Here is an 18,362-nt window from a genome sequence, read left to right as displayed (position 1 = left end):
CCAGACTCTGAGTTCAAGTCCCACAACTGCCCCAAACAAACAAACCAAAAACCCAACCAACCAAACCAAAAATAAATTCAGTAAATGCTATATACTGTGCTAGATGCTAAAATACTAGAGCAAGTAAAACAGACCCATCTCAGAATCCCCAGTGGCAAAATTATAACAATACAGTAAATGAACACAGTTATGTACTATTAAAGATGTTACACAAGTTCTAAAAATCTAGTACTCAGCTTTCAAGTAGGTTACTGTTATCTGCTTTACATGGAAATGCAATTTTCTGACCAATTAAATGAAGGTAAATAATTTAACTCAGTCACAACATTCTTAATTCAATCTCCTCGATGTTGTAGTTAGAGTTTTAAGAAATTACTTGCATAAGCCAATCTGAGGTATTTTAGCAGAAAAGATAGACAGTTTCATCTTTTTGTCTCACTTCTCTGTTTTTTCTTCCTCAGTCCCTCCGTAGTATTTCTTCAGAGGACTTCTGGCCTCACAGAACCCCTCCTAAATTCCTGTGAAAACTCCCTTAGTGATATGGATAAAATGTTAAATAGTCAAGCGAATAGAGCCTGAACAAGGACTCATACTGCATTAGTTATTTGGTTTTGAGCAAATGCCTTGAGCTTTCAATTTCCTTATTTGTAAAAGTAAAGGGTAACATTATAGTAGCTCTGCTGTTGTTCTGGGATTCATTGGGTTCTCTGTGCATTGGCTTTAAGACCCCATGAATAGAAGTCTTAGATAAGTTGTTCCTGATTATTTGAACAGAGGTCTGAGCAGCATGTCATAGATAATTAGGAGTTCAAGTACGGGAGTTGAATCTATCCAGACTTCGTTCTTTTTCCTTATTTTTGAAATATAGATGGTGAAGATAATTGTAATTTTCTCAACGTGTCATTATTGGCATTTCCAAGTGAGTTGGACAGATGTGTGGAAGTCACATGAAAATTGCATAAGTGTTCTTTTATTTACTATAAAATGAATATTATATTCAATGCACCACTTTGCTAACCAAAGTTGGATTTAAAATCTGTGTAGTAGCCCCTTATAGCAAAACAAAAGGATGAGACATCAGCATCTCAAAACAGGAGATGCTGTCGTTCCACATCCTCTTTCTTACATGTTCCTATCATACTTCATGGAGAAATTATAAATCACTTTTTTTCTGTAGCTTACCTGACTTGGGTTTCTATTGAGCTGGAGAAAAAAATTCATTGGGATCGATGCTAGGATGCTATCCCTTACTCCCTCACTCTCTTTATTATTTACATCATCACATATTTATCTTTATTATTTCTTAAAATCCCCTTCCCATGTCTTAGAGAGTACACACATAATTTGTGGCAGGGATAACTTTGTCACATAGTAATCTCAAAGGTTTGATATTTATCTGGTTATTCCTTATCTGCTTATCTGTGGCCTAGAATTCCATTGAGTTTTTTTTTTTTTTTAAACTGGAGATGTTTACAGAATTACTAAATCATGAAAGAGTCACTCTGGATTGGAAACTCTTGTAGTTTCTAATACATTTAGTACAATTATTTGCTATAAATTTATTTCTATTAATATTAGGATAATATTAATACTTATGAATTCTATATTATTGTATTAGCAATGTTCTTACATTAGCTTTAATTGGTTAACTATTGTTATTAGTAATTGGTTAGATTTAGCCAGTTAGAACTGAAAAATGTACTATGCTGGGTTGGTTACAATTGTTAAAGCTTTCTACTGCTCAAATTCTGCTGAACTTCCTAGGTAATACAATTCCTTTCTAGGATGTTGCTTTCTCATTTCAAGTTGCTTTTGCTATGGGCAGACAATTCTTCACCTCTGCCCATAGAATTACTTACAGCATACTTTAAACATTGTCCCTGTTTCTATCATCCCTATTTCTAAAAGTGTCCAGTGTCAGAAATATGATCTGCCAAATGTCTTCTATTAATCAATTATTGCCCTGAAGGTGGTTTCTGTTGATTGAAACATGAATTTGAAGCTTCCTGTCTTCACCTGTCTTCTTGCTCAGTTGATTTTACTCATTAAGCGTTGGCTAAGCGTCTACTCAGATATTGCAGGCCTCTGGGGATACCAACACAAATGAAATACAACCTTTGTGTTTTGGAATCTTACTTTTTAGAGTTGGACAACTGTATACCCACCTATCAAATTATTTGACAAGGCCACAAAAGAGATACAACCAGGGAGGATAACAGTCTAAAAGAACCTTGTCAACTTCATGCTAGTATGGTGATAGCAGAGGAGACTGCAAAAACAAAATGAATTTTATATTGGGTTTTGAAAGAGGAGCGGGGTTGGATGATATACAATGGTAGAAAGCCACAATGCTTTGAAAGGAGAAATAGCGTGCATAAAAACCAGAGCAGTTCAAGAGTTGTCATATTCAGAAAACCAAAGGGAATTCGTTGCTCTGGGAAGGTGCTGATACTAAGATGCCCGAAGGCTTCTGGGATCATAATAAGGGTTGTGGACTTCAAGCTAAAATATTTGTCTTTGTCCTGAACATATTCTCTTTAAAAGGATTCCAGGTCTATTTCCTACTCCAAATACATATTTATGCATAAATACCCAAATTCACTTAGGTTTAAAAAGTTTGGAACTTAAGTTCCAAACCAAAGATTAGCATCTAGTCCTTTAGATTAAAAAGAAAGTTAACTGAGATGAGAGTGACATATCTACACCTGTTAGCAAGGGAAGAAGTTTGGTGGTGCTAAAGGCAATAGGAAGGGGAACAACAAAACGGTGAGACAAAGGACAAAGAGAGGAAAATGCAACAGCAAGGCAATATGTTGGAAATGAACTTTACAGCTTAGAGAGGAGCACTGGGTGGGGGGAAGGAAAGTGAGAGAAAAACAAGGGAGTGGATAACAATGTTTGACAAGAAAGGTACTCACTGTAACTCAATGTAACTGTAACCCCTCTCTACATTACCTTGAAAATACAATGAAATTAAAAGAAAACAATTACAGTGAGCAATTGCAGAAGTGAGCACTAAGCTATTAGAGCAATGAAGTTGGAAGCAATGATGGCTTCATGTATGAATCCGGTTACAGAGCTAAGTAGAAGTGTGAATTAATGGCTGTGGTGCAAAGATGGAATATTCAGAAGTAGATATGTGAAGTTGATTTCCACACTCTATAAAAGGCGAACTCAATTTGCCTATGCTGAAGTTTCAGCCTGGATCAGAAGTCCAGTGTACCATTTGTCAGTATTTTGCCCTTCTGTGTTTCATTTAGATTCCTAAGTGTCCTGTGCATTAAGTAACTACTTTCTCTTCCTCCTTTCTTCCCTTCCTCCTCTGTTGCCTTCTTTCCTTTTTTCCTTCCCTTAATTGAAAGTGTTACCTGCAAATTGATTAGGCTAAAAACTTTTCATTGTGTAAAATTTGATACAAAAACCTCTAACTGGCTGAGGGAGTTTTAAATATTTATCTAACCAAATAGATGAATTCTAAGCAATTTTAAACATTCACAGACAAATATTTTTTTATTTTTAAAATATGCTATTACTATTATTGTAGCTATTATGCTATTATTGTTATCTATTCTCCTTCCATTTGATTCACATTTTTGGGTGACTACCTTCAAGGGAAATTCAGTATGTTTTCAAGGATCTTTGTCAGTTTCTACCAATAATTTCTGTAGAAAGTTCTGATGTAGAATTTCATTCTTAATTTTACAGTCACATCTTAGAGTTTGGGGTTAAGATCTAGTTTGATCATTAGCTTAATATAACTACCCATATTGTTACTTGTAAATTTAGATATATTAAGTATGCTAAGGGAATAAGAATATAAAAGAGAAGACTTTCTTCAGATTTTAATTTATAATTAAAATCTTTTACAAAATAATAGATACTTGGCCTAACTTTAAAGGCTTGGTAGAAAACAGACATCAAGATTTTATCTAGTAATCTGTCATTTCCTGTGTCATAGCATTCTGGCTCAGGGCTAGCACAGTAATGACAAAGACAATATTAAATACATAAAACTCACTTGTATATTTGACAAAATAATGTTTCTTGAAAGGTCTGAGAGTTCATAATATTAGCTCAAAATATGTCATCAAATGTGAAAATGAAGTAATTCAAGAAACAAAATTGTTTATCTATCTATTGTCCAGATTTTCTTGAGTCGATGATTTAATTTTGGGTTTAAGAGGTCACATTGATCTGTTATTTTGATAGTAATAACTTGACATGCTCATTACCTCCAGAGATCTTCTTTAAATGATCTAAGTATCCTTTGCCTTAGTAATACTCAACGTTCACAAACCTGCATTTGCATGTATTTTAAAACGACATCATCTCCCACTTTCCCTCCCCCCGGGACGTCCCTCCCTTCCAAGTTGTAAAGTTCATTTTCAACATTGGGTCTTGTGAGTATTGCGGTTGCATTGGTTCACCCTTTGTCCTTTGTCTTGCCAGGATAACAATGACAAGAATTGTACTCATTTCCTTACTTATGTAACCGTAATCCTTCTCTACATGACCTTTTCAATAAAAAATAAAGAAAATACAGACTCCAAACATTGAAAAGAAAAGAAATAAAAAGACATCATCAATTCATTCAACATTTGACAAGCACAGATTGCTGCTATCCTACACGGAGTACTGCCTGCCTTCTTAGGTGGGGCTATCCCAGACCATGAGCTCCTTTTAGGCTTTTCTACCATTTTTGCCCTCATCATGTGGGTAGGGTAGAGATGGATGAATTATGTCAGCATTTTTTATTATTGCATTTTTCTTAGTACTTCCCAAAGGAAAAATACTTATTTCAATATCTACAATGGACTTTTACTCTTCTTACGATGTTGAAGCCTACCATGTGACTTCTATAGCTTAGAATTTTACTCATGTGTTCAGGAATTTGCTTTGTCCCACAAAATAAATAAGTATAATAGGCAACTGCATTACAAATAACTGAGAAAGTAATTACCTAAAATAGAAGGTCTTAATTTTATGTTTGATTTTCATGCCACCTAAATTCACTGCTCTGGCACAAATTGCTGATTTAGTAGCAGAGAGAAACATAACTTGCAGAGATGTAATTGAGGCTGTAGGTGGGAAAACTAATATGTGTAGAGTTTTCAGCACAGAATTGAGGGATACAATGGTTGGCATCTACGGCAGCGTCAGGACAGGCTCCTTGGTAGAGGTAACCATATGATGGTTGTTAAAATATCAGGTGTTGATCAGTAAGCCAGGAGAGAAAAACATTCTAGAGATGCATAGATCAGAATGGGGCAAAATAAGATCAGATTTTCTCTATGGTATGAATTGTATTGTCAGCAAGAAGATGAGGCAGGTGGCCATAGGAGATAAGAAGATGCGATATGCATAAACCGAAAGAGCATTTGTTCGCTGTGAAAGCCTCAACAAATTCACTAGGCTCTAGTGCCCACTTCAAGCTGTGTCTTAAGAATGTAGGATTGCCAAGATGTCATTCTGGCCATTCATGGTAGAATAGAAATGATCAGGAGCATGAACTTTTCCCAGGAAGCAGAATGGCAGGGAGTTGATGTTGAATAGACCACCGTCAATGTCCTCCTCTCGGGTGGGACAACTTAGAATAATAGATTTTATGGCATTTCTCCAGGGTAGTCCAGTGAGACTAAGCTATCACCTCCTCACCGTTTGACTATATTAGTACTCAAAACTTTTGTAGTGTCCCTGGAACTTAGAGTCTGTTGCAGGAGGATTCAAACCAAGGCAAGATGACAAAAAGTACTAAGATGGGCTTCAAAGGTTTCAAATGAAAATGAATTTTTGTATTTTTCAAAATTATTTTTAAGCAGTTGTAGAAAGCGGTTGCCATTTAACAAAACAATTTATGAAACCAATGTATCTTGATCTATGTCACTTCTTTCAACATTCTCACCCATCCCTCCCACTGCTCACCTTCCTTAACTTTTCTTATATTGTAGGCTATACATTGAATTCTTGCCTACATTCTCCCTGCTACTCTACCTCTCTCTCCTTGACCCCAACCCACTGGGTTCAGGTATCCATTCCCTGGTGCTTATTTCATTGAACTTTGCTTTTCTAAGGAATTTGAGTTTTTCTTTGAATCCATCATATCATAGTTAATACATTTGTATACACTAGCATATGACCCAACATTTACTTATAAGTTTATAAGTTAATTCTAGCTTCCACATATGAGAGAAAACATGCATCATTTCTCTCTCTGGGTCTCACCTACTCCATTAAAAATAAAAATTTCCAGGTCTTTGAATTTATTGGTATTTATTGTTCTATGAGTAAAATATCCACTGTGTGAATATACATTTTCTTGATCCATTCATCTATTGGGGGGCATCTGGGCTGATTCTATACCTTGGCTATGGTGAATAGTGCTGCAGTGAACATGGTTGTGCTGGTGACTTTACTTCAGGTTTGTGTGTGTTCTATTGGATAGATGCCCATGAGTAGAATTGCTGGGTCATAGGGTGTTTCTATGTTTACTAACTTGATAACCTCCATAATGCTTTACAGAATGTTTGAACAAGTTTATTTTCTCACCTACAGTGTATTAGAGTTCCCTTTAGCTGAATCCTCATCAACATGTTAATGTTTGCCTCTTTTACAATAGCATTTAACTGGGCGAGATGGAATCTCAGTGTTGTTTTCCATTTCTTTATGGACAGGGATGTTGAACATTTCTTCAATTGTCTATTGACCAATTTTCCCTTCTTCTTAGAAGACTCTTTTTAGCTCATTAGCCCATTTATTAATTGGGTCCTTGGTTCATTGAGAGAAAGAACTTTTTAAAGTTGTCTGTATATTCTGAACATTAGGCCGTTGTCTGATGTGTAGCTAGAAAAAGAAATCTCACATTATATAGGCTGTTTTATAGCTTATTAGCCATGTCCTTTACCAGACAGAAACCTTTTAGTTTCATGCAATCCAATTTATTAAATCTTTCTTTGATTTGCTGTTTCCAGATCTTAACTCAGAAAGTTCCTACCAGTGCCAAGGATTCCTAAAGTCTCCTACTCCTTCCTGTAATAGTTTCATGGCTTCAGGTCTTATATTCAGGTCTTTGGTCCATTTTCAATGGATGCTGATGGAAGATGATATATAAGTTTCAGTTTCAGTTTTCTGCATATAGAAATGCAGTTTTCCCAACACCATTTGTTTAAAAGGCTGTCTTTCTTCCAGACTATGTTTTTGGCTCCTTTATCAAATATTAAATGGCTATAGGTCTACGTATTTATTTCTGGTTCTTCTGTTCCATTGATCTTCAGGCCTGCTTTTGTGCCAGTACCAAACCATTTTCATTACTGTGACTCTGCAATAGAGTTTGAGGTTTGTGTTATTATACCTCCAGCACTGCTTTTCCCCCTAAGGATTGCTTTTGCAGTTTGGGGCCTTTTGTGGTTCCATATGAATTTTTGTATGGTTCTCTCCATCTCATTGAAGAATGGCATTGTGATTTTGATAGCTAGTATATTGAACTTCTGGATTGCTTGGGGAACATTGTCATTTTCACAATATTTATTATGCTCATCCAGGAGAATAGAAGTTTTCTATTTCCTTATATCTTAAATTTTTCCATTCAAATTTTATAGATTTCACTGTAGTGGTCATTCCCATCCTTGATTAAGTTAATTCCTAGGTATTTTATTCTGCATTTTTGACAGTAGAACAGATCTGAAATTGAAAAAGAAAAGAGGCAAAAGATCATGGATAAGAGAATTCCTGGGATTTAAGGAAAGATTGCAAATACTGAACTAGGATTCTGGAGAGTGGGGAGGGAAGCAAAATTTGGAGGCCCTGGGGAAAATACTAAGGCAGTAGAAAGAAAAAAACATCATGAAATTTAGGCCTTAGGAAAGACTAAAGAAATAATCAAAGAGACCAGGAGAAGGGTTTACCTGTCCAGGGGAAGGCACATGCTGTTGTGCTAAGGAATACAGAGAGGTGACATTTGCAGTGAGTCTATTGGACTGAGAAGCTGAATTGTCAATATCCTTCCACAAATCATTTTAAGTAGAATGATATAAACAGAATTCTGATTGTAGCAGATTGTAAAATAAATGTAGCTACCAAGTGAATATAAACCAGTCTTTGGAAGCACTTCTCTGTCATGGGAAGGAAAAAGAGACCGATGGTTAAAGGAGAGATACTTGAGGTCAGAGGCATGCTTTTTCAAGGGGGTGATGGTATGAGTTGATGTGTAGACTTCAACGACAGAACAAGTACAAATAAAGAGGTTGCAAACACATCAGGTAGAGGTATAAGACCTTAGTTCTGGAAGAGAAGGGAAGTAGGGGCTGAAGCCCGGACCACTGCAGTGAGTTTTCTTTACATTGTCAAGGTAAAAGAGATGCATTACAGAATAGACCTATGAAGGGAGAAAGGATGTTAGGAAGCTTACTTAAAAGGAACATCATATTCATTATTTCTTGATTGTTTCTATAGGCATTACTGAAAACATATTTGTGAAGAATGTGAGCACTTTCTGCAAATTCAATCCTGGGTCTTCCAAAGGTAATAAATACAACTATGGATTGGAATTTTTTAAAAAAGGAATGAAGCCAATTTGGAAAATATGACTGTAATTTTCAAAATGCTAAAAACTCTCAAATGAAAGAAGAATTCAAAAAAAGGATGGATACTTTCAAAAACACACTTTTAACAATTAGTTTGCAATTACTCTTTTTTAATGTTGTATAAATTTCTCAGCCTTCCATTTTGAAAACATGACTGCATCATGTGTGTGGATTGCTATTCATCATCAGTAGACAGATGAATAATTACTCTAGTATTTAATAATATAGGTTAGTACTGTTTTATATGTACTTACTAATTTCTCTCAATTCTACCCTCTGTGAATATGTTGAGAATTCTAACATCCTTCCTTTTTCAAAATAATCCTCTGAATTCTCAATATTAATTCTTAGTGTAGCTCTCCCTGCCTGGGTCTGAAATGCTCAGACCTAGCAGATGGCAGTTTTTCAGATCTTAATTTTAGTGTCTAATTTCTTGAAGTCTAAGAGACAGCTGTCTGGTTGCCTGATATCTAATATGATAAACATGCAGATGTCAAGGAAATGGTTTGCTTACAATCACAGCTCTATTTAGACCTGAGCATTTTCCCATTCTTTCTTGACTTCACAACATCCTAAGTTTCAATTTATGCTAAATTTGGACATACTCTCTTATTGATGGCGCAGTTATGGTTTATACTGCTTATATAGGGAAAGATATAATCTACTAATTTTCAGATTCTATTATTTCATCATTTTGACTGTATTCTATAGAAAAACAATGAATACAGATGTTTCAAATGAAAGCAATGGAAAATACTAGATGTTTATTATTCAAAGTTTTTGTGTGGGGAGGACTGTCCCTCAGCTCTTCAGATCAAGGTTAGCACTCTACCACTTGAGCTACAATGCCACTTCCAGTTTTCTGGTGGTTTTATTGGAGATAAGATTCTCATGGACTTTCCTGCCTAGACTGGCTTTGAATTGTGATCCTCAGATCTCAGCCTCCTGAGTAGCTAGAATTACAGGCGTGAGCCACTGGCACCCAGCTAGAAGATTGATTTTTATTTCTAGATAATGGTACTTTCTGATTTAATGGTTTTCCCATATCAGTGTGAGAAAAATAAAGCATTTATTCAGCTCTTGTAGTTGGGGTTTCTAATAAGAATATTGTTATTTTCTGCATATTAAAACAGGAAATATTATTGCCTGGTTCACTGATTTAATTCATTTACTATCTGCTTAAAGTTTAAGCTTCACAAAATTGGTTGAATCTTTATGGCCAATTGAAAAAGGAGATGAGTCAATTAACCACTTAATTTAAACTATGTTAACTAACATTGGCAACTTTAATAGTTTGAATTATTGATGAAGACAAATCTATAAGGTAGTGTATTGGTCAAAATCCAGGGCCAAAATCAGGTCATTTTGGACATGAAATGGACAGTTCCCTTTTGAGTATAGTGTTTGTATATGTCTACTTTCCTAGATTAGTTCTGTCAAATGGCTAAAGTAGCAATTTTAAGTCATTTTCAATGTTCAGTATACTGTTGTTTGATTTTATGTATTTTCTCTTCTTCCTTCCTTTCTTCCTTCCTTCCCTTCCCTCCCTCCTTCCTTCTTTTCTTCCTTCTTTCCTCCCTCCTTCTCTCCCTCCCTCCCTGTATTCCTCTCTCTCTTCCTTCCTTCCTTCCTTTCTTCCCTTCCCTCCCTCCTTCCTTCTTTCCTTCCTTCTTTCCTCCCTCCTTCTCTCCCTCCCTCCCTCCCTGTATTCCTCTCTCTCTTCCTTCCTTCCTTCTTTCTTTCTTTCTTCCTTTCTCTTCTTTGTTCTCTCTCTCTTTTTCTTCTTTTGTGGTATTGGGCTTGAACTCAAAGTTTCTCACTCTCTAAGCAAATGCCTATTTTAGGATTCCAGTCACAGGTAGAATAACAGGCATGCATCAATATATCCAGTTGTGGCTTGAGATGTTTTCCCACAAAATTTTCTGCCCAAATAGTTAGACTTATTATGGGTGTGAATTACAGATGACCATGATCTTTCTATATTAAAGAACATGTCAGCATACATATGTCACACAAGGGAGTTTCCTTCTGACATTTCTGTATTTTTCATACATGCATGCAGTGAGCCAACTCCCTGTCCATCACTCCCCTCATCCACATTCCTTCTTCTTAAAACAGCCCAATAATTTCATGGTTCTATGTTTACACATGCATATCAATTAGTTTACCATGCTCAACCTCCATTTGCCCTCTTCCCTCTTGCTGGGAAGAAACCATTTTACTTTCATGTCATTTTTTTCTTTCATATTTTAGTATATCTTGATTCTATGAGGGGTCTCACTGTGGTATGTCACATGTTCATACATTAAAATTCAATTGGATTTAATATCTTCTATTGCTCTTTGCTTGTATTTTTGAAGAAGCCCCATGATTTATTTAGGGGCTGATGTTAATTTAACCCTTTTGGTAAGAATACTTGGAAATGAATGAAGGATAACATTTATGTTCACCTCTGTGTGCTTAGCAACAATGAAGCATTTACTTCTAGAAAAGGTATCTAATTTGCGTTAAAAAACAGTTTGGAGAAGGATGGCCTTTTTGTCCTAACTTATTTTAGCAGACAAGAAAATGGAGGCCAAGGGAGCTAACAGCATTCTAAAATCAGACAGCAATTACAAAATGCTCGCAATGGTTTTGGCACACCTGTGTCTACATGATGGTAATATGAATTTGTAGTTTCTTCCACTCAAAGCTGGCACTGACTTCCCAATTCCCTGAAGTGAATTTTGGACTACAATTTCCTTTGGCTGGTAGAATTAGGAAGAATTAAGGTGCCAGTTCAGCAGTGATAAATAACTAATGCATAATTTATTTTGTGTTTTCCTTTTAACTCCCAGAGTGGTCTAGAAAGTCAGCAATATTCATAAGGATGTACTTTTTTCTGAACTTCTGCTTCCAGCTATTTGGCAATTTTTCAAATATTTGCACGCTCCACTTTTACATTGAACACTCCCTTTACATACTCTAGCACGTACAGATTTGTAAGTGTATTGCTTTTTTCTATTGTTGATTTTAAGGAACATCTTTGGCTGAGATATGACTTTTTTTTTTGCCAGTCCTGGGGCTTGAACTCAGGGCCTGGGCACTGTCTCTGAGCTTCTTTTGCTCAAGGTTAGCACTCTACCACTTGGACCACAGAGCCACTACCAGCTTTTTTCTGTATTTGTGGTAATGAGGAATCAAACCCAGCGCTTCATGCATGCTATGCAAGCACTCTACCACTAAGCCACATTCCCAGCCCTGGGTATGACTTTTGTTAAGCCATTGGGCTTTAACTTGTGGCCCAAGATTTGAATACACTTAACATCATCTAGCACACTTTTTTGTTTTTGGCAGGCAGTTCAGTCTCACAGTTATGTTATGTCATCAAGAAATAGACAGTAAGGCTGGGAAGGTGGCTCAGTGGTAGAGCACTTGCCTTGCATGCATGCGGCCCTGGGTTCGATTCCCCAGCACCACATAAGCAAAAAGGAAAAAAGCCAGAAGTGGTGCTGTGGCTCAAGTGGTAGAGCACTAGCCTTGAGCTGAAGACAGCGCCAGGCCCTGAGTTAAGGCCCACGACCGTACCCCCACCCCCCCCAAAAGAAATTAAAAAAATAAAGAAGAAATAGACAGCAACAACTGGAATGAATCGACTAATATCTTTGACCAAGGGGTAGGTCAAATTAGATTTGATAAACCTTAGATCTTTGTCACACACAGCTATGCATATTAATACAAAAATTAACATACTGATGGCTTAAATAGGATCATATTATCCATCATCCTTATTTTGTTTTACATAATTTCATATAAGAAGCAGTATAATGCCTTAACATCATCACTGAACTTCATGATAGGTACCTTCAATTCAAGTTTTAAGCATCTATCAAGTAGGACATTTTGGGCAAGCCATTTAATTTCTCTGAAACCTGGTTTCTTTATTATTAGACAAGGATAAAAGCCAAGGATTAGACAAGGATAAAACAGTTCTTAAGTTAAAAACTTCAATATTTTGCTCTCTCGAGTGCCATATATTTGCAATTACCTGTTGAATATCCTCCAATTGGTGTCTTTTGGCCTAATTCATCTCACAATGTACTCCCAGACTTTCATTTTTCTTCCTAAAATAACTCTTTAAAATGACATCTTTTTGCCAGTTACTGATGTTTCAAATCTCCAAATAAGATTTCAAAACTTTCCCCCCATTTATCTGTTATCAGGCATCCCTTTATTAATTTATTCCTTAAGGAAATGTTTATTTACAGTTACTGCACATCCCCCTTCTTCGGTCACATTTTATTGTTCTGTATTAAATGATAATTTGAGTCATTATATATCCTACTTCTTATTTTGCTCTTTGAGAACTCTCATTCACTTTGGACCTTCAGCCTTGGTTCTGGTACTCTTTGTTATCTTCTGAAAGAAGGAATCATACAGTAACACATATTAACTGGTGGACAGGAGGTATTTGCAGCCCAAGAGTTCTTCTCTAAGAAGGGCAAGCTGGTATGATATTAATCTCAACTCTTCAGCAGTCAACTCAATATAGAAGCTTCAAATTACATGATGGCTATGAGAATGAAATGTTTAACAATTTAAAAGTAGTAATAGACTATGAAATGCAACACAGGTAGAACGCAAGGTGGAATGAGAAGTATGAAATAGAACTCCTCAAGGAGGACAGGCATATTGTAGTTTAGAAAGAAACTATCAGATATGAAATAATGAAAAGAGTATTTTAGGCGAGTAGAATTTCACACATAAATGTTTGAGAACAATCTGTGATATTGTGATGTTAGCCTGGTAAAAGAGAAGATGGGTTTTAGGTTAAAGATGATATATAGAAGGTAAAATGGTGGCAATAATTGCAAACCTAAATTCCCATATTAATGACAGATAAACATATGTGAGATGATGTTTCCAATTTATTAAAATTTTACTTCTAATTAAGGGTGTTTTTAAAATTATTTTTATGTTTTTTATTATAAAAATGCTGTACAGAGCGTTTACAGTTACATGAGCAAGGTGAGTATATTTCCTATTGAGCACTGTTGCCTCCCCCTTTGTTTTCCCAAAGAGGCAATTTAGGAACTTCACAAATTTGTAAATCCTTTCATATTATAAAACAAGCAGCCTAAGCTGATTTCAAAGTGCATTATTTTAAATGTAAAATAATATTTGTATTGACCAGTGTGCTTAGACCATCACCTTTCCAAGAGAACTTCCTGTGCTTTATCCATGAACACTGATTACCTTTACTGTCAGTATAAGTTGGGCCAGAAAATCATAAATGCAAAAAATTTTCTAATTCAAGTTTGCACATGTTGCAAATGAATAAGAGGGTAAATATCTTTCACAGGATCATGGCTAGTCAGTGACCAAATGAAACTTTCACTTTAGTCTTCATTTGAAATCTAATACTTAAATATATATGTATATATATATATATTTAACTATAACTATGTTGATATATGTTTTTTTCTTTCTTGCTATTGTTACTAACATATTTATAAGATATTTCTTTGTTGCTTTGTATGTCCCTCTCCCATAGTATAACCCTTGTTTTCACTGTATTTGATATTGGTATAATTTGCAGAGGGGAAGGGAAAAAACAAATTGTATAAATAGGGATATGGTGGACCCAATGCAACAATGAGATGTACAAGACATTATTCCAAAAAACTAACTTTACTACTTTGGCGTGGGGGGGGGGGGAGTGGATGGGAAGGGCTGGAAAGGGGAAACAAAGGAGGAGGCAACAATGCTTGATAAGAAATGTACTCATTACCTTGCCCATGTAATTGTAACCCCTCTGTATGGTATTTTCACAATTAAAAAATTGACTATAAAATAAAAAATAACAGCCACAGAATTTAAGAAAAATTGTGGGGTTTTGATGCATTTTATACCTTATTTGCTATTACATGAAAGATGTTGTTAATGACTATATTTCTTTTTTGTATATAAGAACATGAAACTGAATTTGTTATGGAGATTATTAGAGATGCACTAGCTACAGAATATAGACTTTTGTGGGTTTTGTACTAATTAACTTTGACATGACACTTCCCTTCCTTTGAGTTTTGAGTGAGACAGAATTTAATGGCTGCTCTCTGTACATACATTTTAATGGGCTGAGGTGAGCAAACTAATTCATAATAATGGTTTGCTGAATTATTTCTGGGAACTTATTTTAAACACACTAATAATTCATAAAAAAGAGGCTTAAAGGTAGATTCTATCTTTTTATAGAAGTAAAACTTAAATTCAGGAAATTAAGTGACTTGCAAAATAATTCACAGTAAATTCTACATACCAAAGCTTGCATTCTTCATACACTATCATGCAATATGTTTGTTGAAATGCTCAGTAATTATGTTACAAGTTATAAGAATTCCACCTATAAATGAAAGACATAGTTAATTTTCAGTGGATGAGAAGATTTCTAGTGGAGATAATAGGGTTTATTGTTTGCCAGGACTTGGTTTCTTCAAATTAACAATGACTTTCGAGTTATTGATGGTGTGCAAAAAAGTGTCAGGGTATTTTGCTATTTTTATTACTGCTATCAGATGCAAGTGCAAGGAAAATTTCAAGAGGGTGATTAATGATGAGAATAATCTTTTACAAATGTTTCAAAAGTTAAACACTTCAGACTTCTATTTTTCTCATGGACCTTGTTTTTAGTGAAAAACTATGCATAAAGAATTACAAAGAGCAATTTCTTATCTTAAATTGAATCAAGATTGTTTTGTTCCTATATTCACTAACAATCGTATTTGGTGTGTGTACATACATGGGACTGGAGCTGAGAAAGAGTGAGAAAGAGAGTAAGAGAGAGAGAGCGAAAGAGAGAAGAGAGAGAATGAAAGAGAGAGAGGGAGCCAATAGGCCTAAAACAAGGAAAGAATATCAGATAGAAAACAGAAGTACAGAAATATATTGCAGTGCATACATAAAATAAGCCTGGGACATTTTGTTGTGCTAGAACTCAAGAAACAAAAAACAATAAATGGGTTCAAATGAACAGGAATGCACTCATGCAAGGAAATCTCAGTCCAAAGAAGGAAAAAAAAATGAGCATCAAAAACACTGCTTACATAAAAGCCAATAAACTAATAACAGAGAGAAAATGTGAGAAAGAGAGGAGAAACGGCAAGAGAAGGAGGAGAAAAATATAATTTACTGGATATCATTGAATAATGACTTGAAGTATCAATTCCTTGCTCTAGATACTGTCATTTCTCGTTCCCTTATGAACCGTATGTTAGGTTAACAATAGCAGTAGCTGATGAGTGAACATTCTACTTTACAAAATGTAGTGAGCTAAAACATCAATGATTTACTTTCTTACATTGTAAGATTTAGTCATGCATCGCAGGGAACAGCTCTCTGTTCCATCTGGATTTAGCTAGGGTGGCTCATCTGGGATTCCAGCATGGCTTCCAAGATGGCATCACTTACAAGGCTCACAATGGTGCTCATTGTCATCTTGGAGACAGCTGGGGCTGTCAGTGGAGCCCTTATTATTCCTATACTCGGTTGTCTCCATGTACTGCTTGGGTTTCCTCACAATTGGACAGCTGGCTTCCAAGGAGGAAACAGAAGCTGGCAATGTTCTTAAAAGCTGAATTTCTTGATACTTTGTTGCAAGTTCTGGAGATCTATTGTACATCATAAAGACTACAGGGACTAATAACTATATTGCCTATTTTAAAATCACTACAAAATTAGATCTTAAGTGCTCTCCCACAGGAAAAGAAGATAAGTATGTGAGGTGATGGATATGTTAATTAGCTTGATTTATTCAGGTCACAGAGTATACATATATCAGAACATCATGTTCTATACCATAAATGCATGCAACTTAATATGCATAACTAAGATACGATTTTTCTAGTATATCTTAATGAAATAGGGAAACAACAAAAGAAATGTGTGGGAGAAAGGCTCAGAATTAATGCAATATTTTTGCCATACTTGCCTTAGCTTTTTTCACAGGCTCAACCCACATGCAATATACTGAAGAAGTCAACTACATGGTTCTCTGAGAGGAATGACAAAAGGTATTTGAAGTTATCAGGTATAATTTCTAGGCATAGCAAAAGATCTACGGGTATCTAAGAAAATGTCAAAATTTTTTGACATCCAAATGAAGGATGTAGGAGTAAGAGAACAAATCTGAGGTTTGCATTAAAATACTTTGTAAGAAAGAAAATCATAAGGTTAGAAAGACAGATAAAGGAAACTGCTGCACCATCTGCTAATTGTTAAATATATTTGATGAAAATATGTAGGGATTTCTACTCTACTTTGAGTATGTGTGAAAATTCTTAGAAAAATTCATTCTTTAAATAGCAGGAATTAAAATAATATATAACTTCTAAACCAAAAGGATTATAGAGAAGATACTCAAAGGTCTAGCTTCATCTGTTTTTGACTTTTAATAAATGTTACTACTCCATCTTAAGTATTACTCAAATGAGTTTCATAAAAATTAACCACCTTAGAAAGAAGTAACTAGGATTACAGTAGTGAGCCACTGGTGCCTGGTGAAAAATAGAAACTTTTTATAGGGTTGCTAAGGCTATTGAGAGGCTTAATAGAAAAATAACCGTACATGAGCTCTATATGCATTTGAGATTTGACAGCACTCTTTCGGTCGTGGGGCTTGAACTCTGGGATTGGGAGCTGTCCCTGCTCTTTTCTGGTCAAGGCAAACACTCTACCACTTGAGCCACAGCACCACTTCCAGTTTTCTAGTGGTTTATTGGAGTTAAGAATCTCACAGAGTTTCTTCCCCGGGCTGGCTTTGAACAGTGATCCTCAGATCTCAGCCTCCTGAGTAGCTAGGATTACAGGCGTGAGCCACCAGCACCCAGCTTTGGCAGCACTCTTGATACTGCAAAATGATGATAAAATAATTGAGCATGGTGATCATGATTGATTTCACTGACCCTCTACGCTGATGTCAACAGTTGTTAATCTATAAACTTAATCTTATTCAAGAATAATTTCTTTTAAGAGTAAATACTCAAAGTCATGTAGCCTGTTTCTGACCATACAAACCATTCTTATCTGATAATAGCTAAAACAGTATGTACCATTGTAAGTTTCTAGATACTCCCAATGAAAGAAAAATAGGCCAGGCACCAGTGACTCAAACATATAATCCTTGGGAGGCTAAAATTTGAGGATTGTGGTTCAAAGCTAGCCCAGGCAGGAAAATCTGTGAAACTCTTATCTCCAATTAACCACCTGAAAACTGAAGGTGGTGCGGTAGTTCAGAGTGCTAGTAGTAGAGTGCTAGCCTTGAGCAAAAAAGCTCAGAGATAGTGACCAGGCCCTGAGTTCAAGAGCCATGATGGACAAAAAAAGGAAAAAAAAAAGAAAGAAGAATGGTTATTGTAGAAGTCCTTTTAAAAGGCATTAGAATTAGAACAAATGTTATTTAGAGGAAGTAAGTTCAGGACTGTCAAAAGAAGAAACTCACTAATAAGGTATAAATTTAATGTTTATTATTCACCTATTTATTCATCTGTTATTTTTGTATGAGCTGGAGAAGTGAACTCAGTACCTGATGCTTTTGCTTATTGGCTGACACTCTTCCAATTGATCTATGCCCCAACCCCTTCATTCATTTTTTAAAAATGACCACTAAAGTTGATTCTATATTGTGCTTATTTTGATTACTGCTACCATGAACATATATATATATATATATATATATATATATATATATATATATATATATATATATATATACACCTGATAGTGGGGCTTTTGGAAAATATGGAATAT

Source organism: Dipodomys ordii, unplaced genomic scaffold, assembly GCF_000151885.1.
Source record: "Dipodomys ordii isolate 6190 unplaced genomic scaffold, Dord_2.0 Scaffold199, whole genome shotgun sequence".
Classification (NCBI taxonomy): Eukaryota; Metazoa; Chordata; class Mammalia; order Rodentia; family Heteromyidae; genus Dipodomys; species Dipodomys ordii.
Note: the sequence above shows the minus strand (reverse complement) of the source record.